Genomic DNA, 21154 nt, shown 5'->3' with positions numbered 1-21154 from the left:
CTGCTATTATCCATGTAATGTCTCAATAGGGCTGACTCCAGAGGACTGCAGGAAGAAGCTATAATATGAACAAAAGACTTGGGTTTTTGTGCTTCTTTTAAAGTCAAATACTGTACATCTGGAGTGGGAGGAGAAAGGCTCTTTGACTGTATAAAGGAAAGGACAACTAAAGCATTACAAAGGCCACAGGATATAAGATGGATGTTTGGATGGAAACTTAACTCTGCTGTGAATGAAAAAGTGCACTCACTTTTCCCAGTGGGGTTGAATTTCTAAAGGGCATGAGTACTTGTTTTCATACCTTTCTCACAGTGTAAGCTCGGGCCTACTAGTAGGATGCTTCTAGTTGTGGAAGAAAGGCTAGGACTTTTGTCTTTGGCCTGGGCTAGCAGTACAAGTTGTGTTCATAATGACAGAACACTTGTAGTGGATGTGTTCCTGTATGTTAGATTTCCCAAAGTGGAGTGCCTGATTTTCTAGAGCTGGAGAGGCATTCATGTTGGACAGTTTGTGGTGAAGGGACAAGATGATATTATTGGCATGCAATGATCAGTGACATTCAGGGGCTAGGAGCCCACCCGCCTGTCTCTGCATTCCCTGTGGGCTGTTCCCTTGCTGCTCTGGGTGGCTGGGTGAAAGGAGAGGGGAACCCTGATACAGCTCCTTGCCAAGGGCACAAGGGAACCTAGCTAATTCCTTGGTGACATTAATGTCCCCATTAACTGTCAGCAGAGAGAGTCCGATTTTTAACATGCAAACTCCAGGTCAGAAGGTGCTTGAGCCAACTGGTGATGATTACAGATCACTATAAAACCCACTATATACCTGTGCAGGTGTGGGCTGTTCAGGATGGGACAGTATTGTGGGAGCTTCAGTATGGTAGCATTCAGGGATTCTGCAACCCGTGACTTGCTCAATTTGAATCAACCCTATTCTGCTCAAGTGGGTGAATATGTGCTAGGGAGGGCCTAATCAGCACATGCCTCCATGGCTGCTGTGGCCCTAGAGTGTTCTGATTGAATAATTGGTATGTGGCTAGGTATACATAGCAAGAAGTCTGCTGGATCAGGCCAAAAGCCCATCTAGTTTCACATTTTTTTTCCACAGTGGCCAGCCAGATGCCTGCAAACAGGTCCTGAGCTCAACAGCACTCTCCCCGCTTGTCATTTCCATTATCTGGTATTCAGACACATACAGTATCTAATTCTGGAATACGCATCATGGCGAGTAGTCATTGATAGACAAATTCATGGAGGATAACACTAATCCCCCTTTAAAGCCATTTAAGCTGATGCCATTTCCTATACCTTGTGGGAGAAAATTCCATAGTTTAACTATGCCCTATATTAGGCATGGCCAAAATTTGGCCCTCCAGCTGTTTTGGGACTACAACTCCCATCATCCCTAGGTAGCAGGACCAGTGGTCAGAGATGATGGGAACTGTAGTCCCAAAACAGCTGGATGGCCAAGTTTGGTCATGCCTGCCCTATATGAATAAGTACTTTATTTTGTCTGTCCCAAATCCTCCAATATTCAGCTTCATTGTCCCCAGATTCTAATGTTATGTGAAACAGGGCAAAACTTTTATCTATCCACTTTCTCCATGCATAATCTTACACACCCTTATTATGTTACCTCTTATTCACCTTTAAACTAAAAAGTCCCAAATCTAATCTTCTCTCATAGGGTAATTGCTCCAACTCTTTGAACGTTTGGGTTGCCTTTTCCCCCTGAACTCTTTCCAGCTCTGAAATACCCTTTTTGAGGTGAGGCAACCAGTGCTATGCCTGTATTCCAGGTATGGTCATGCATAGATTTGTATAGCAGCATTATTTTGGGGAGTTTTATTTTTAGCCGTTTCTCTAATGATCCCTAGCATGGAGTTTGCCCTTTTCATAGTTGCAGAATTGAACTGTCTCCTACAACCCAAGATCTCGTTCCTGGTCAGTCACCATCAATTCAACTCTTCTTGGTGTATATGTGAAGTTAAGGAATCATTCTGGTTGGTGTTTTGTTATCCGAAGCTGCCTTTTGAAGCATTTATTCAATTTATTTTGAGATCTTCAGGTTTTTTGGATCCTTTTCTGTTTTATGAAAGATGGTTCCTTAGCCTACACCAAAATAGCTTGGCTACAATACCGTATTTACTCGAATCTAATACTCCCCCTTTTTGGCCAAATTATGTTGCGAAAATTAAGATGCGCATTAGATTTGATGGTGCATTAGACTCAAGTAAATATGGTATTGTCTGGCTTCTTCGCCAGTTTAAAGCGAGCAGAGTATATTAACACTGCTGGGTGTGCACGTGGGCAAGTGACTGTAACATACTTTTGTGCTCTTCATAAAGTACAGCATTGTTTTGCATCTTAGTCCCACTCCTCCAGGATTACGTCAGTGAGCTTTGGGGTGTGCTCTAAATACAGATGTCCTTGATTACCCTGCATGATTGAGATAATATGGAGAGGTCTCAGCGCTGGTTACTCATATTCACATTATCCATGAGAGGGTGACTGCAGAGTTGTGGTCCTGGATTACTATGAGGAAACATTCTCAAACGTTTTGCATGTAAAGATGAATACACACATCTTATGTGTTCTTCAGACGGTTGAGGGAGAATGAATCTTTTCACAGTATCTGTACATCTAAGCAGATTGGCAGCAACTTTCCTGGGCTCTTGTTTTTCTCTATAGGTTTTTCAAGTAGAGATCTTGAACTGTGGGTTGCTAGGGATTGAATCTTGGGACTGTTTGCATCCAGATTATAGGCTCTGTCACAATGTGTTTTAGGTTCTGTCCTCAATAGTAGGAGGCAGAACTAGTGATTGATCAGAATTGAGATTAATTTCCAGTCTTTAGAAAATACTGGGCAAAGGATTTGCCCACAATGCCCAGCTAAAATGAAATTCAGAAATGCATCTGAACTATTTGCACTCTTACCAGTTTTACTTAGGGTTCTGTTATGCTAAAATGTATTCAATCCCCTTAGTAGTTTCTTTCTGTCAAGTGGAAGTGGGAGGAAGAAGGATCTCTCCATTTTTAAAGTGACTGTTTCCTAAGTGATCTTTCATTATGCAGAAGGTGTTCGCTATATAAAATAGAAAGAATCCACTAAGGGATGCTGCATCTGTCTGTAGGAAAAGTCAGCTGATCTTCTTAACTGTTTGGCATTTAACCAACTTGACCCATGTTGTTTCTTGTGAGAAGGTTAAATGGTGCTTTCAGAATGACTTGGACTCTTTGACAAGTGGTAAAAATAAATCCATCTCTGAATAGACAAAGGGCTTTCTGGTATATGAGGAAACTGCCTCCTCCTTTTTCGGCTGCTGCTGCTTCAGTGGTTCCTTTCTAAAAACAAGCAGTTTGATTTATGTAAAGAAACACAAGCATAAGCACAATTGCTTGTATCTTTTAAAAAACCTGTCTTCAGTGTGCATTCTCAGTTTCTACAATAAAGGAGTAGTGTTGTGAGGAAGATAATTTATTAGTCATCATATAAGAACCATTTCCCCCCTAAAAAACCCAATTCTTTAAAAGCACATTTTAACCATGGACTTTATTATTTGGGTGCTGCATACTCCAGCTCCACTAAATTCATCACCATAGCTGGGTCACTGTCATAGGAACACAGGGAGCTTCTTTATACTAGGGCAGACTTCTTGTCTTGTATTTTCTGCTTTGACTGGCAGCAGCTGTCCAGGGCCCACAAGTCGAGGTCTTTCACATTGCCTGCTACTTGATCCTTTATTGATGCCAGGGAATGAACCTCAGACCTTCTGCATGCCAAGCAAGTGCTCTGTCAATGCACTACAGTCCCTCACTGACTCATGGCACATGTTGGGTATGACACCCTCCGTTTTGGCTTCTGTTTTCATTCTGTGTGTAGGGATTACTACGAAGTTATTCTTGCCTGTAGGTCCCCAAGCTAGCACTCTCCCAGACCTGTGGAAGTGAAATGTATTTGAGGAGAAAATCTGAACAGCCTCAGAACTGCATACGCAAGTATTTGAATGATGTATGTAGGATCACTGTATGTAGTCACAAAGGAGCAATATATATTAATTACACAACTTTTTAAAATGTATTCCTGTCCGAAATTATTCTCTGCATCCCACAGCAAAACTTTGTGTATTGCATTGTGTCAGTTATGCAACTTCATTAATCACCCAGATAGCCTTTTACGTCAGAGGAAGTTCTGAAAAAACAGTTTCCTCTTTTTGTGCTGAGAATATGTTGTTTAAATTGTATTCTGTTCTGCTCATTCAGCTTTGAAGAAAAGATAAGTAAGCATTTTTTTCTTCCCAGGTTTTGATGAGTGGTTGAAGGATTTATGCAGCACTATCATATTCAAGTCTACAGTGGTACCTCGGTTTAAGAACAGCCCTGTTTACGAATGATTTGGTTTACGAACTCTGCAAAACTGGAAGTAGTGTCCCGGTTTGCAAACTTTACCTCGGTCTAAGAACAGAATTTGAACGGTGGAAGGGCACCAGCGGCGGGAGGCCTCCTTAGAGAAAGCGTGCCTCAGTTTAAGAACAGTTTCAGTTTAAGAACGGACTTCCGGAACGGATTATGTTTGTAAACCGAGGTACCACTGTATTTGGAAGTAAGCCCCATTGAGTTTAATTGAACTTACTCAAAGGTAAATATTTGGAAGTAAGCCCCATTGAGTTTAATTGGACTTACTCAAAGGTAAATATATGTAGAATTGCAGCTTGAATGTATCATTAAGTTTTATCATTAAGTACTTATCCTAGTAACACAGATAAAAGGTAAAGGTACCCCTGCCCGTACGGGCCAGTCTTGCCAGACTCGGGTTGTGCGCCCATCTCACTCAAGAGGCCATGGGCCAGCGCTGTCCAAAGACACTTCCGGGTCACGTGGCCAGCGTGACATCGCTGCTCTGCCGAGCCAGAGCTGCACACGGAAACGCCGTTTACCTTCCCGCTAGAAAGCGGTCCCTATTTATCTACTTGCATCCGAGGGTGCTTTCGAACTGCTAGGTTGGCAGGCGCTGGGACCGAGTAATGGGAGCGCACCCCGCCGCGGGGATTCGAACCGCCGACCTTTCGATCGGCAAGCCCTAGGTGCTGAGGCTTTTACCCACAGCGCCACCTGCGTCCCAGTAACACAGATACCCGTACAGTACAGTATAGGGTAGTCTTAAGGAAAATTTTACTGTACGAGTAACACAGATACCCGTACAGTAAAATTTTCCTTAAGACTACCCTATAATGATCCAAGTGTAAAAGTTTGTCATTTAGGAATGCTACCAAAGTTCAGGCCTGAATGAATGCCTCAGGTGTTGGAGCTCCACAGCTGAGGAGCAATTACCAAGAATGTGCTTACTTGTATTACTTGCAGAGAGAGACTACTTCTTTCTTTTTTTGCCTCCGTGTATCCTTTTCAAGCACCATTTTGTAAGTATAGCGGCTACAGGATGAGTATTCCCAGTTACCATTTCAGAATGGTACTTGGGGAAAAAACCAAGGTCTTGGTCTTCATGTGTAGCACAGAGTATCAATTGGATGCAGTTTTTAATATTCCTCTGCTTGTAATATTCCCTTCAAGTCAAACAAAACAGAAATCACTATTCCTTCAGACATGACAGGGAATCTCCCTTCTGTGCTATGCCTTCAGGAAAATCCCCCCCCCCCCAAGTTAGGCACACATTTAGGTTACTTGTTAGGCAAAAAGTAGATGGGGACTATTTATGTGAAGGACATTGAACATAATGCAGCGTGGATGGGCGAACTCTGCATTTGGTTGCACATCAGAATACAGTGGTATCTCGGGTTACAGACGCTTCAGGTTACGGACTCTGCTAACCCAGAAATAGTACCTCAGGTTAATAACTTTGATTTAGGATGAGAACAGAAATTGCGCGGCATGGCAGCAGCGGGAGGCCACATTAGCTGAAGTGGTACCTCAGGTTAAGAATGGTTTCAGGTTAAGAATGGACCTCTGGAACAAATTAAGTTCTTAACCCAAGGTACCACTGTAGAGTTGTTGTCCTTATGCATTGAGTGTTCAGTAATTTTCTTTTGCGTGATTTTCTTTGATTTTTCAAATATAAAGTGATTAAAAATACTGTGAGACAATAACATAAAACGACAACAAAGCACCTTACTTCCAAGTATTTTAAGGAGCACGGGGAATAAGAAAAGGGGAAAATTTGTATCATTAAATCAATACAAAAATATACAGAAGAGTTTTGGCATTATGTTTTTATTGTAAACACACAGTGTGATGAATCATGGGAACAGAGTGGTGGTGTTCTGCTTTATTTGTAGAAGTAATAAAATCACACCAAACACCAACAAAAAGTTTCTCCTCTAGTTATCTTTAATTTGTGTAAACCCCCCCCCCCCGCAACATAATGCTATCTGTCACACTTCGATATACCAGTAATCCGGATATTTGGTGTGGTATTTGAATACCCAAGCACAAGCCCATTCAGATTGAATTGAAATAAGAAAGTGCATGTGAAAGTTGGGTAAGCTGCTGTGAGAGGAGCATCAATTACATAAAATCCCTTGAATAAATTATATCTTGTTCAAACTTGGTTTGTGATCAAACACTTAAGTTAATTCAGATGTTTGTTTTTCTGTTAGCAGGTTTTCTCCCCAGGGCATGCTGGTACTCGCAAGTTGGTTATCTGACACCTCAGGCTGGACTGAGCTCTCATTTCTCTTAAACCAGGACCAATAGCAAAACAAGTTTAGGATAGGTTTGCCAGTAATTCACACGGATGCCTGTGTGAATCTGATTGTATGTGTTTAACTAATAATACAACTTTTATTCCCCGTGTGAGTAGTATGCAAATTTTTAAAAAAACTTTCCTGTATAAATGTTCCTTTTGCACCTGTGAGAACAAAGCTATGAAGACAATCCCCCTCAAAGGTTTAGAAAAGATAAAAGCTTAAGTGAATTTTAATACCAGCAAAAGATGAGTGGGTGAAAGCCCTAGATATCAAATGTGTGACTTAATTTTTTTTAGCTGCAGTCTGCCAAGAAAATATATCTGCTAAGACTATAAAATCTGTGACATGTTCACTTTATAGGCTCTCCCCCAACTGCATTGAATAGATTAGACTTTTATCAATTCAAAGGGAATCTGAAGCAAGAGAAATTTAGTTTTCTTTTATCGTGTCCACACACCCAGCAAATAACTTTCAGCTTTAATAAAACACTTCAGCATTTCAAATGGTGGATTTGTAAGAAGAATACAATGAGGACAGGAGAAGCTGTTCCAAGTACCGTATTTATTTATGGAGGTGGTTCTATGTGTAGGGAGCAGTAAGGGGAAATGGGTGCGGGAGACCTTGGGTTGGGTGAGGGTTGTGGAGATGGAGGAGCAGAAGTTGCAGGATGGGCATAGAAGCCGGGTTTATGGTTATGCAATGGAAAGATTGGGACGGGATTCATTTAACATACACCATCAGCAGAAGCCCTGCGCAAGGAATTCCAATTGTCCCCTCAAATCCCCAAAATTGGCTTGGTAAGGTCTGGGAGAACCCCAAGAGCAACGTGCAGCAGGAGGAGCGGGAGAATTGTCCGCTCTGGCAATCCACATTAGTGCAGGTGGAACGTTTATAATAGCAAAGCATTTAATTCCACCTAAGGAGTTTTTTGCTGGGCTCAGAAGTGGATAATAAAAGTGGAAGGCCAGAGAAAAGAAGGTTTCAGTAGTGGAGGCAAAGATGATCAGAGCATGAAATGGAGTTATAGCTGAAGGGACCAAGATGAATGGGCAGGGTTTGGGCATATTGTGGGGTGGGAGGCAAGCATCACATGTTGGCAATTGGTCAAGTGACTTGAAGACTGACTATTGAACAGGAAGGTGGAGGAGTATACTGGACCTGGCAGGGAAGGTCTAGGGTGCACAGATGCAGCAGGATGCCATTGGCATGTAGGTAGTACTCTGTGTTGTCCAAAAAACTTCTCACAAAACAATAAATAATGGGGTGAAGAGATCAGGTGTCACGTTGCCTGGAAATGATGTTTACCTTGGTCTTGTTATAGAGGTGTGGACTTGTTTGTGCAGCTTTTCACTTGAACTGGGGAAAGACGTTTTGTCAAATTCAAACTCCTTCCTGAAAGCAGAATAGGCAAGACATGTCAACAAGAGCAAACTACTTGAGAGGTTATATTGTGTCCTTTTTATTTAAAGTGCTCTTTATTTGTTGGAGTGCACTTGTTAAACCAGACTTGAAGGCTTGCTTTAGATGCTAATGTGGACATAAGGGTTATTGCTGTCAGAACAAGCAGACAAGGGGGTTCAATAGGAAGTCTTGATTCCTTGCCTTCTTGCTAAGGGATATTTCTGGGAACATTTATGCTGTGTTCCCTTTTCCCCTCTCTTCATTTTACTGGTGCAAGTTTGCATTGGTAGAAAGCTGATCAGCCAGAGGGACTTTGATTTTGTGCCTATTCTTGACAAATGCAGGTTATAAGAGGCTTTGTTTGCAAGCAGCCACTGCAACCTTACACTACTAATCTATGATGAAACACTCATGCACTCTCCTTTCCTTTCCTTGTTCAAAGAAGAGAAGTGATCCAAAGGAAATTTACACATAACTCTGAGAAGTGATGAATTGGGATAGGAGGTGAGAGCCATAAGGAATAAGTAATTATTGGGTTTGGTGCTTAGTTACTTTACAGACCTTCATTTTCTATGTATCATAGTTTTGTTTGCGACTACATAGCTCTTGGGACGCGGGTGGCGCTGTGGGTAAAACCTCAGTGCTTAGGACTTGCCAATCGTATGGTCGGCGGTTCGAATCCCCGCCGCAGGGTGAGCTCCCGTTGTTCGGTCCCAGCTCCTGCCCACCTAGCAGTTCGAAAGCACCCTTAAGTGCAAGTAGATAAATAGGTACCGCTTTATAGCGGGAAGGTAAAAGGCATTTCCGTGTGCTGCGCTAGTGCTGGCTCGCCAGAGCAGCTTCATCACGCTGGCCATGTGACCCGGAAGTGTCTTCGGACAGCGCCGGCTCACGGCCTCTAGAGTGAGATGAGCACGCAACCCCAGAGTCAGACACGACTGGCCCATACGGGCAGGGGTACCTTTAACTTTAGCTTTACATAGCTCTTACTAAGATGTATTTAAACAGGGCAGAGGTTTTAAACCTCAGGACAGAACTAGCATTTAGATGGTTAACAACATCCAAATACCTGGATTATTTTTTAGTTTTATGCCTGTAATTTGAGCTCTATATAAAATACAAAATGATAGTTGCTGGCTTGGGTCCATCAACTCAGCAGCTGAACACTCCCCCCCCCCCGCCTTTTTCCTAACCCTCAACTGAAGGTTGTACCTATTGTAAAACTGAGTATTGCCATCTGACATACTGATCACACTAAAGGACAGTGGTGTTGCAGTTCTGTAGAAGTACTGATAGGACTCTTACTTTTGATCACACAGTATTATGTTTATTGGCTGGAAAGACCCCTTCTTTAATTACTTGGGATGTTTCTTTGTTGTGTACATATAGCTCAGGATAAGTTAACTCAGTTTTTTCTTTGAGTTGCTTTCAGAAATTGGCCTGCTCCAATTTACACCCCCCCCCAATGCTTGCATAAAGGCAGAACATTTTAAAGTGGGAACTCTGGAGCCAGCCCTAGATACATGCAGCTAGGCTCTTGTATTACTGTATGGTCTGCATTTCAGCAGGAATACTTTAAAAAATTGTTACAAGTCTCACCTCAGTGAGACTCTTCCTGCCAAATCTCTGCCAGATACACTTGGATAGAAAACCAATCTGGGGTAGCTTAACCTTTATAAACCCCAAATACCACTGGCAGTTGGTATCTCTCTCTCTCTCTTTTTAAGGCAGAATAGCTATAGCTGCTCTGGAGAACTTTCATTCAGTGTTCAGAATTTTTGCACTTGAAAATTTCATCCACCTTGAAATAATCCCCACACTTATCATCTCTGTGAAAAAGACTCATGCCCATGAAATGGTGGGAGAAACTGCCCTGTTGTCAAGGTCAAGAGAACTTTGTGGGTGATGCTTACAGCTAAGGAAGAATTAAGAAAGGAGATCCAGTTGTTCAAGCTTGTGTATGTTACCAGTGACACCTTCTATCTTTTTAGTGTTCCTGGATGTCTGTCTACTCATTAGTATGTCAGAATTTCTAGATGTAGTACATTGAAGATCAAAATTATGGAAACATGCTTGTTGTTTTAGAGGTACTGCCATTTTTTTATTGGGTGGATTCACCTCAACTTCAGAAATAAAAAAATGCAACATTCTGATTTTTTGCTTTCTCAGTACTGTTCCCAGTAGCCATGTCTCATTGATTGATACCCAGTCCTTGCCAGAGCCTTCTGCAGAAACCCAGACTGGGCCAATGCACAAATCTGAATTACTGACTTTTACTGCACAGTCTTGTTTATGTTTACTCAGAAGTCCTGCTTGCAAAGTGCAGTAGGACTTACTCCCTCGTAAGTGTGCAGAGCTGTAGCCTTAATTGTATGTAGATGGATTTCCTCCATGAATTGGAATTTTCTTGGTACAGAGTATGCCCAGCCCTGAAGATGTGATGAGCGTTTCAAAGGTGTTGCAGAGCTGCAGCATGTCCAACCAGTTTTACTGCGCTGGTTGCTTTTCAAAGAGTTCCTGACATGTTTGAGTGGCTTAAAATAAACTTCTTCTGTGCAGATTTCTTCTTTTTTTTAAGCATTTCAAAAGCAGCAGTGACAACCTATCTTGGGAGATAAGTCTCCAAATAAAATCATTGCCATTTGCATTTGATTTATTGTATAGAATACTTTAGTGATTTTTTTTGGCTTTGTATTTGACATTACATGCCACTCCACTTGGCAATTGTGATTTGGATTGTAACTTCACATTTTTACATGTAAAATATTTTATGATGGAAAGAAAAAACAGAGAAATGGTGGGGGGTATCTCCTCACTATTCTTAGTTATAAACCTGGTAGGGGAGCCAGCTAAGAAGGATTATGCAAATTTCAACATTAATTTACAGCCTTCAGTGTAGACCAGTAAACCCAAAGCTAAGTGGTTTGTAAACTCCTTAATTGCTGTTGTTTTTAGCAAAAAGGTGAATGTGCCATTGTTCGTGTATACTGAATCATTGTCAGATCTTATATACCAATAGAATTATCGCCTGTGAGGTCAGAGGTCCAAGTGAATTTGGTTTAGGTAAAAGGTGATTGAAGAGCTGGTATTGACTTTTTCCTTTCAATAAAAACTATATATAATTTTATTGCAAGCAGGTTTTCTTCAACAGCCTGTTCATAAGACTCACTGCAGGCCATGTCAGGAGAGCAAGAATACCAGAGACTTGGAGAATGCTTTTAATATTGTATCATAGATAGTATCACACCCAGACTGTATTGTGTTGTATTTAGTGTCTTTACAAGAGATAATATTATTGAAAGGTAGCTGAAAGCTTTGAAAGTTTTTTTAATGCCCCTCTATCACTGAGCGATGGCCATTCCCCATTAACTTGACTGTGGGCAGGCTAACCGAATCCTTCCTAATACTTATTCAACTGATAATGTAAATCCATAATAGCATGTAATTTTCAACGAAAATTTTGGATGTCTCCACATCTGCTCTATTTTTAAATGCTTAGCTGATCTGTATATTTTCCATTTCCCCATGATGGTGATATTTAGAATTGCATCTCTTTAACTGAAAAGTTCTGGTTTCGGTGGCAGCCAACACACCCCAAGTTAGACCATATTTTCCATGCTAGATCATGATTACAGCCATACAGACTTCTAGATTTGACTTATAGCACTTTTTTGTATTAACCATGACTAATTTGTGGTATCTTCTGATTTTTTCTATTTAAAGAATACATTGTACTCATGAGCCAAGTTGACGTTTTATTTTTCATGGCGATGTATTTATGCTTTTGAATTTTAATTTTTTTTATCACAGTATCTTAAACGTTGGATCTAAAACAATGCAACTGAGCCGTGTCTGTGCATCGTTAAGTAGGTTATGGCCTATGAAAAATCATACCACAATAAATCAGTTTGTCTCTACGCACAATGACACGTTTTGCCTATTTCAGAATTGGCAGAATCTTTCTGAAATCTGGCAATTTCAGAGCTATTATTTAGGCTAGCTTTCTGTGTAGAAACAGATGCTGAAAGACAAACTTGCTGGTCTGCACTTTAAATAGCCCTCAGATGGCAATGCGGATAGTGAGAAAACACAATACTGTGGAGACTGCTTGATTATGTTGGCTTTGCAGTTCTATTATTAGATCACAATAACGGGAACGGAATGCCGTAGCTACTGCATTGCACACTAGAACGATCGAATGGATATGATGCGTTTTTAATTCTGATATTTAGAAGCCTCACAGGCTCCTTCTTTGTGCTACCAGTTTTTTGGAATCTAGTCTTGTTTTTCTTCAGTAAAGGTCAGAAAGGTCCTTAACAGCCCAGAGCTGCAAAATGGCCATTGTTCTAGAGGAGCCTTAAATTCTCGCCTTGTTAAAATAGTGATGTGTTCAAAATATCAACCCTCTTCAGATGTTTGTTTCTCTACATTAGGGTGGGGAACCCGTTTGACCCAACGGAAGTTTGCCTTGGGAAACTTTCTGATGCCTGAGCTAGTTTGTGTGTGTGTGTGTGTGTGTGTGTGTGTGTGTGTCTAATAAACAAAGCTAAAAATGTTGAAAATGCCAAACTTGCCTAATATTGCACGTGCAATGGGCACCCATCCATTGTTGCTTATGAACTTACGAAATGCAAAATTTTCCACAGAAAAAAAAAGGGTTTGAAAGAAAAAGTCTCCCTGCCTCAAGATGGAAAATGCATAACGTAACTAAAATAGCTAGCTGAAATACCTGATTCTGTTTGTCATGGTTTTCTGCTGCCTGTTCATCCACATTTTTATACTTTGTCCTCTGATGAGGGCTGGATGGGTGGTGCATATGGCTAGATACAGGTTCCCAGAGTTAAAAATAGGAAAGCGATGTGGAAGTCAAGGAAGACTAAATCCTCTTGATGTCCTGTTAAAATGGCCAGACTGATTTATCATGGCTTAGGGTCAAGTGCCTCCTACTGCTTAAATGGTTCTTAGCCCTCCAGGTCTGCTTTGTAGCAGCCGGACAATGAGGGCAAATGATTGAGTTCAATTGTTTCAATCTGACTGCACACAAAGCAGGGGAGTCCTGCATTGCTTTGGGGAAGAAAACAACCCCCATTTAGATGCTGTTGTAAATGGTTGTTGTTGATGTTGTTGTTTTAAATCAAACTAGAAGGTTCAAAGCTGAAAGTAGAGTAGCATCTTGGCTGTTGGCCTTGCTAACGCTGTGGTTACAGCAAGAGAGAGCTGTTCTCCCACAAGCTTTTTAAATAGTCTTTTGCAAAAACCAAACCTATGTATCCAGGAAACTGCTGCACAGCATAAACTCTATTTCTGCCTGTTCCAGAAAGCTGCTCGGTCACTGTGTAATACTGAAAATTGATATCTAAATAAGCTTTAAACAAAATAAAACCAGTTTAAAACCAAAGAGTTAATATAGAACATCTTACGTTATTTGCCAAATACCCAGATATCTTCTGGATAGTTTTCCCAACAGACATGCTTGCTAGTCTGCCAGAATATTTATTGTTATCCTTCATACTACCATGTGTTACTTTGGTGGTTAAAACTTTGCTTCTCTGTTTCTAACCTGACTGTATCTACCTCTCTCATAGTTTATTGGCTTTTTCTTGGATTGCATTTGTCCAAGTCTGAACACACATTATGTCCAGGAAACTTCAGCACTTCTTGTCAAGATTTTTTAATACTAAGACTTAAAACACAAGCTGTGTTCATATTGGACTAATTCACACGCAATAGCAAACATAATTTGGCTGTTCACATCTGAGCCTTGGGTTAATTCATTTCTCCTTGCCTCTTGCCTTTAGATGCTCCATTACCTTGTTTGCATGAATCATGATTGGACATTTAATACAAATAGGCAAACAATGGCTTTTGCAAACAAGGAAGTGAGGATGATAACCTAAGCATTTGATTGGCCGGGGGTGGGGAGCTGTATGAGTTTGAAACCACCAAACAGCATTTAGCTATTAAATATGGACCATCCCTTTGTGTGAGTAAATCTGTATTTTAAATCTATTTATGAGTAAAGAATACGAAGTGGATAGTGGGGTGTGTGTGTAAAGAAATACAGTCGTACCTTGGTTTTCGAACAGCTTAGTTCTCAAACATTTTGGCTCCCGAACGTCACAAACCCGGAAGTGCATGTTCTGGTTTGCAAACTATTTTTGGAAGCCGAACATCCGGCAGGGCTTGCGATTGGCTTCAGGAGCTTCCTGCGGCCAATCAGAAGCCGCACTTTGGTTTTTGGACTTCCAGAATGGATTCTTTTTGACTTCCAAGGTATGACTGTAAATCCAAACAATCCCATTACCCTCCTTTCTCTTTTCCTCACCTCCATCTTCATTCCTTAAAATCCTAATATGTGATATGTCTTCTTCCAAGAGCAGTTTTGCTGCTCCCCAACCTTTTTTGACTTCTGCACTGTGCTACACCAATGTACAGCTTAGTTTGTTGTTCAAACCTTGGCTACAGCTCATGGTTCTCAATGAGAGAGCTTAACTGCAAGCCTGGGTTTGGATAACATGCTAAGCCAAACTTTGATTTAGCTCAGCTCACTTTAGCTAATGGGGCCTCCTGCTGCCGCCACATGATTTCTGTTCTCATCCTGAAGCAAAGTTCTTAACCTGAGGTACTATTTCTGGGCTAACGGAGTCTGTAACCTGAAGTGTTTGTAACTTCAGGTACCACTGTAAAAGGAAATATGCTCCATGTACAAAGCAAATACCACGAGGCCACAATTTCTGCAATGAGCAAACTGATTTCAAGGAGCCTTGCCTACTTACTTGGTCCTATTTACTTCCTCATTGGTCTGAAGAAATGATTCATGGAAGTGGAATGGTACCAATGTGTAAGACAGATCTCTTTGAAGAAGAGGTAGAAGTAATGATTACTGATTATTACCACGGAATAGATTGGGAGTTAAAGTAGCTACCCCACATTACTAGTAGAAAAGTAATCCCCCCCCCCTCCGTATTAAATTCCTGACCAATTCAATTCCTTTTCAAAGAGCTGGGAAGGGCAGGAGTCAACCTGTCCAGACTCCCTGCAGAACCATGGTCACATGAAAGCAGATGCATGTGCTTCTACTTGTTACATGTAGGAACATGACTGATACAAAATCCACAAGTTCACTTGCTAGAAGGAAAGCAATTTATTTGCAAGTTCATCGGAAATATATGACCCAGGGAATTTTTAGGGGAACAACTGTTCTTAAAGTACAAATAGACTCACAATGGTGTTTGATTCAGCCTTCAACCACTTCTTTTTGCTGTTGCATGATTCCATATAAATTATGTTTCTTAAAGCAGCTGGTCTTGACACTTTGGCTGATTAGACCATTCAACCTGGGAGATGAGGGCCATATGTGCTCTCTGTAATTCCATATCCATTATTTTTCTATGGCCTATGTGTCTGAAAATGCTGAAACTTCTAAAAATCAGTTAGTATATCCTAAGGGATACACAATTCCTATACTTTGTCTTCTTTCAAAGATTTTCTGGCAATCTCTCACGAGTTAGATAGGTCATTCCTCCCCCCCTTCACTTTTTTAATTTGAGCCTGTCTAGGAGCAAGTCTCTTTAAAGCCTTTAAAATATTTTTAAAGCTCTTTAGGCCTCAATGTCTCTTCCAGATGGTAACGGTATGAGTCAGATTGTAAGATACTGATTTTTATTTTTAAGAGAGGATCATGCTTTTTCTTGTACAGCACAGAGGAAGTTGATGAGTGATATGTTTTGCAGTGCAGAGGACCTAATCCTGCTCCCTTCTCTGCTTCCTGTTCCTTAAGGGCAAAGCCAGGTCCTCTTTATCATTTCTCTTGGCATTGAACACCACACTCCTCCTCCTTGTGGTCATACAAGATGATCTCTCTCTCTCTCTCTCTCTCTCTCTCTCTCTGTGTGTGTGTGTGTGTGTGAGAGAGAGAGAGAGAGATAGAGAGTGTCCCCGTACTGTAAATGGTTAATAGGCTTCCATGCAAACCTCACATTAAGGTCCTGTTGTGCCATTATATTGCTAGAAAGGAAAAAGTGGGAAGAGTGTGTGGAAACACTTCAAAGTGTGCTCAAAGTTCTAAGCCACCTTTACCTTAAAATAAATCATCTTTATCCTCTTGAAATATGAAAAAAGCAGAAGCTGTCGTGACCTGCCACAAAAGAAAAATAGCTTTTAGTGAGAATGAATCGAACACATCATACTTGGATTTTGTCAGATGCAAAGAGACATTCCCTCCTCCACCCCCTTTCCCCCTCAAGCATCTTGTGGTACCTCATTGCCTCGCAAATAAATCAATACAAATAGCTATGTTTTAGTCAGTTGTGGGATATGAATGGCTTGAAAGGAAAGAACCACTAACCTCCTCTTGCTGTTGACATAAAAAATGTGTCTGCTTTACCTTGGGACTATGACACTCATCCGGGGGGTGGGGGGTGGGGTCCAGCAAATTTGGCTTGACTTGGTAGTCAAGCATTGTTTAAAATAGCCAGTGAATGAGACGACTGTCGACTTGCTGCTCCACAGAGTGGAAGCATGTATGGCACTTTTGTACTTAGTACCTAGTGAGGGAATGTTTCTTTGGGAAGGAGCAGGGGGTGGGATTCAACTGGTACATTCCACCCTACCCCATGCACACCCTGTGCAGTCTCCAGATCAGATTTAGGGGTGCATGATGGGCGGAGAGGGGGGAAACATTCCATTGCATACTGAGGAATCCTTGCATGATTAAACTAGCAACTTAACACTGCACTGAATACAACCTACAGTGGTGCCCCGCAAGACGAACGCCTCGCAAGACGAAAAACCCGCTAGACGAAAGGGTTTTCCGTTTTGGAGGCGCTTTGCAAAACGAATTACCCTATGGGGTTGCTTCGCAAGACGAAAAAAATCTTGCATCCCCCCGCGGTTTCCCCCCCCCCCGCTTTTTTCGCCCTTTTCTTAAGCCGCTAAGCCGCTTATCAGCTGTTCCGCTGATAAGGAGTAGAGTTCAACGCTTTAAGCATATGAAGAAATAAGTTTAATGTTGTCAGCCATTTGGATGTGTTTCTTCATTGTATAGCCAATAGTTATCACATATTTTAATGTCACTGTCAAGTCATTTGTATGTAAGGACTCAAAGGGTGGCATTCAACTAAGTTTTACTAAGACTAGATCCATGGAAATTAATGCACATGATTAAATTAGGTTCATATATTTCATTGAGTTTCTTCTGAGTAAAGCCATGTGTCATGATAGCATTAGCCCTTTAACATTGTGCCAAAGGTCACCATTCTCTTAGATTGCATTAAATTTATATTTTTCCACTATATATAACAAATGATTGGTGTGATAAATTTCCTAGGTGGTTGTCATAGTTTAATATAGGGTCATACTAGGAAACCATATTTGTGGACTCTTTTACTAGCTACAATTTATGGGCAGGTCATGATTTGCAAGCCTGGTTCCTCATTTTGGGGGCAATTTTTGAGAGAGGTTGCAGGCTACTGTCTTGCCATTATTTTCTGAAACCTCCTTTTAAATAATGATGATGATGATGATGATGATGAAGAAGAATAATAATAATATTTAGTAGTGGTAGTAGTAGTAGTATAAATTTATCATGTCAGTATTCTTTGGCAACTCAACATGTTTAGCATTGGGCTGTTGTGGGTTCTCTTGGTTTCTTTTCTGTAATGTTTTTTCTCTCTACCTCTCAGAAAATTCTATGTGATGATGTGAAGCAAAACTCAGCATCAGACACAAGAAATTAAAAGACCTAAAATAGATTTAAAAGTACGCAGTAAAAAAAAAAAGGAAAATAAAAAGGGATTAGACCGGAACTGAAAAAGCCAATAGATTAGGTGCCAGTTCAGCCTTTCTAGGGAGGGCATTCCATAAATAGGTGGCACTATTAAAAATGCACTTGCACTAGTGGGAAGTACATTCAGGTACTTTGGTAGCAACCCACGAAAGTTCATAAACACAAAATTAGCACTCTGACTAGGACCTGAAAATGGACAATGAAACACTGGCCTAATATGTTTATATCACCCGGTTCTAGATAGTCATCCGTCAGCCAAAGGCAGTCCTATGTGTTATTTATATTGCAGTAATCGAAATGGAAGGTTAGCAGGACAGCTATAACTGAAGGGAAGATTATCCTTATCCAGGTAGTGTTATAGGTAGTGTACTCTCCTAAACTAGTAAAATATTATCTGGATCACAGAAGCTAGTTGTGCATCCACTAACACAGTATCAAAGAGCATACCAAGACCACAAACGTGGGCATTTATGGCATTTATGGCAGAATGCAGCTCCCTTCAGAACTGGTTGAACACAACTGACCAGAGCAGATAAACCAAGCCTTAACAGTACCACCATGTTGTCTGGATTGTGCTTCAGTTAATTGGCCTTTGTTCAGTCTATTACTGCATTCAGGTGCTGATTTAGCACTCCTGCTGCCTCACCTGAGTTTGGTGAAAAGGAGAAATAGAGCTGAGTATTGATGACATCTCACTCTTAATCTCCAGAGACCTCACTCAGCAGTTTTCTATAGATATTTAATAGCATGAGGGGTCATAATAAACCATGTGGAACACTAATGTCACAGTGCTGAGCAGAAATCCTGCACCACTTTCAAATAGCCATCCAGGTATAAGCAGAACCTCTGGAGAGAAGTGCTCCTAATCTCCAGTTTGAACAGCATCTCTGTAAGCTGACCGTATCAAAAACCATTTAGAGATCCAGGACCATTTAGGGTCCAAATTCTCCTGTGCATCTCCCTCAAGCGGCAGAAGTCATCCCACATCATACATGGGAAGCTCAACTTTGTACCAAATCAGGCTGAAACGCCACAGACCTGAACACACCTTTTCCACCAGGCCCTCACATGATGGTGGGTTCAACAAGCAAAAGAAAACACGTTCTTTACTGCTGTTTTTTTCTTGCCTAGAGGAAGTTTCAGAATGGTTGACCACCACTATAGCCACCCAAACGAAATGTCGGGTGGGGGACGGGATGGGACACAAACAGTGTTTGCTACTTAGGGATGAATTTCAAAGTGGTTTGAAATGCAACATGTGAGATGTTTTTGTGTATATTTAATGCAAAAATTCTGATGGCTTGCCCAAGCCCTTAGGCGTGCCTAAAGGTTGTCTGTGGATTGTGCTTATTGTAAACAAATAAACAAACCCAAAACCATGTGATAACCAGCGGCATGCACTTCACGTTTAACTGGTTTTCCCCTCTAGCTTTCCCAAAATGATGATGAAAGGGGAAGGGAGAATTAAAGGCCATTGAAAATATGAAATAGCGTTTAAAAGCTTTTTGAGAACTTGAAGGGTTTGTAATGCAGATAAAGAGATTTGGCTTAGAATTCAAAGTATGCCTTTAAGAGCTTTGACTGTCACTTTTTTGTTTTTCTTTCAGCAGCATGTGCATTAAATTCTTGTCAGTGTGTGTCTGTGCCAGGAGTGCTTCTGCATCTTAATCAGGGTATGAACCGTAAATAGAAGCTGCTGGATTGTCTCTGCTTAATATTATGGCTGGCCTACATAAAAGCCCATGAAGAGTTATATATCTTTTGGCTAATTAGGAAGTAAATCTCCATAGGAAAAACTAAATGTCTGCTGAGCTTTTCTGAGAAAAGAACAAGCGATGCTAAGTTGGCTTATTTGACTCAATTTTTTAGAAAAAAATAATAGCACTGTTAGTGTTTGCTATTGTGTGTGTCACTTGTTCTTTCTCTCTCTCTCCCCGCCCCCTTGATTTAATACAACTTTAAATCTTACAATATCTCAGGACTGCTTCACACACTCTATGGTCGGGTGTTATAGTCTGCTTTGGCTCACTAGTGCTTGCACCTACAACACACATGCATTTGTTTTTAAACATGTTAATATAAAGCCTTAACTTGTGAAGTGGTCTTCAGAACGGGTGAGATCATAGCCATGTTCACCTAATTAATTTTAGACAAGCCAGTTACCCATTGGAAAAAGCAGCGTGAGGCGTGCCGCTGGGAGGGACACCTGGGAGCGGCATGGCTGGCATGTGCCGGCCTTCAGGTTTCCCTCCCGAGTCCCAGCCGCCCTCCAAGCGGCACACCCCTCAATGTTTTTTTCCAACAGTGCTGGGGTGGTGCATACTAGTTGCTTCCCTCCCAGGAGGGATGCATTGCTCAGGTGGGGCACTCTGCCCACTTGGATTCCTTGACCCTATGGTGTGGGGGTTGTGTTCATGTACCCCCCGCCCTGCCCCAGGCACTGGTTGGGGTTGCTACGCCGGTGAGGAGCAATGAAGCAGGAGCATTCTGTGCCTTCAGGGTAAACTATTAATCATGATTTACTGTAATGTGAGAACGCAACTATTGTCTGCATGAGAAAATGTTGTTAGTTTTGAAACACCCTTGCACAGGCATGTCCAAAGTCTGTTTCGGGTCCTGGGGTCAGTTGAACCCTGCCCCTCAACAACCAATCCTAAAAGAAGGTCAACAACTTTGGTCTTCATCAAATCTGGCCCTCTTAGAAAAAAGTTTGGACACCACTGCCCTTGCAGGAGGAAGCTCAAACTAAAATTAAATTATCACACACATTTTAATTTTGTAGTTAATGAGCTAGGGTACAATCATCTGCCACTGGGGATAATGAAAAATAGCCCACAAATTTAAATGCACTGCTGTTTGGTATCGGCTTACTGCATCAAAGGAATTAACCACTCCCTGAAAAAGATGCCTTGTGACACAGTCTAACTGGTTAAGATCTTTTGACTGGCACTTTCTGGAACTTCAGCTGCTTAGCATGCGGGATATAAGTTACAAAGAAATGCAGGAACTGTAGCAGAGCTGCAGTATGGTTCTCTGGTTAGGGTGACAGCTTCAGGATGACATTCAGCTAAACTAGGAGATGCTTGTAGATGAAAAAGTTGTACATTACTTGCACAGGCTAACAAAGGTACTGTTTTATATCTGGAAGCTGACTGCTAATACAGTGGTACCTTGGGTTAAGAACTTAATTTGTTCTGGAGGTCCATTCTTAACCTGAAACTGTTCTTAACCTGAGGTACCACTTTAGCTAATGGGGCCTCCCGCTG

At 41.3% G+C, this 21154-nt stretch overlaps 1 protein-coding gene across 7 annotated transcripts in view; it reads left to right on the top strand.

Annotated features, from left to right (window-relative positions):
• SRGAP2 (SLIT-ROBO Rho GTPase activating protein 2) overlaps positions 1 to 21154 on the top strand; it is a 201514-nt gene that overhangs the window by 17058 nt on the left and 163302 nt on the right. The gene's annotated exons all lie outside the window — the stretch shown is intronic.

This window comes from Podarcis gaigeae, assembly GCF_964106915.1.
Source record: "Podarcis gaigeae genome assembly, chromosome: 6".
NCBI lineage: Eukaryota > Metazoa > Chordata > Lepidosauria > Squamata > Lacertidae > Podarcis > Podarcis gaigeae.
This window is presented reverse-complemented; position numbering and strand designations above follow the sequence as displayed.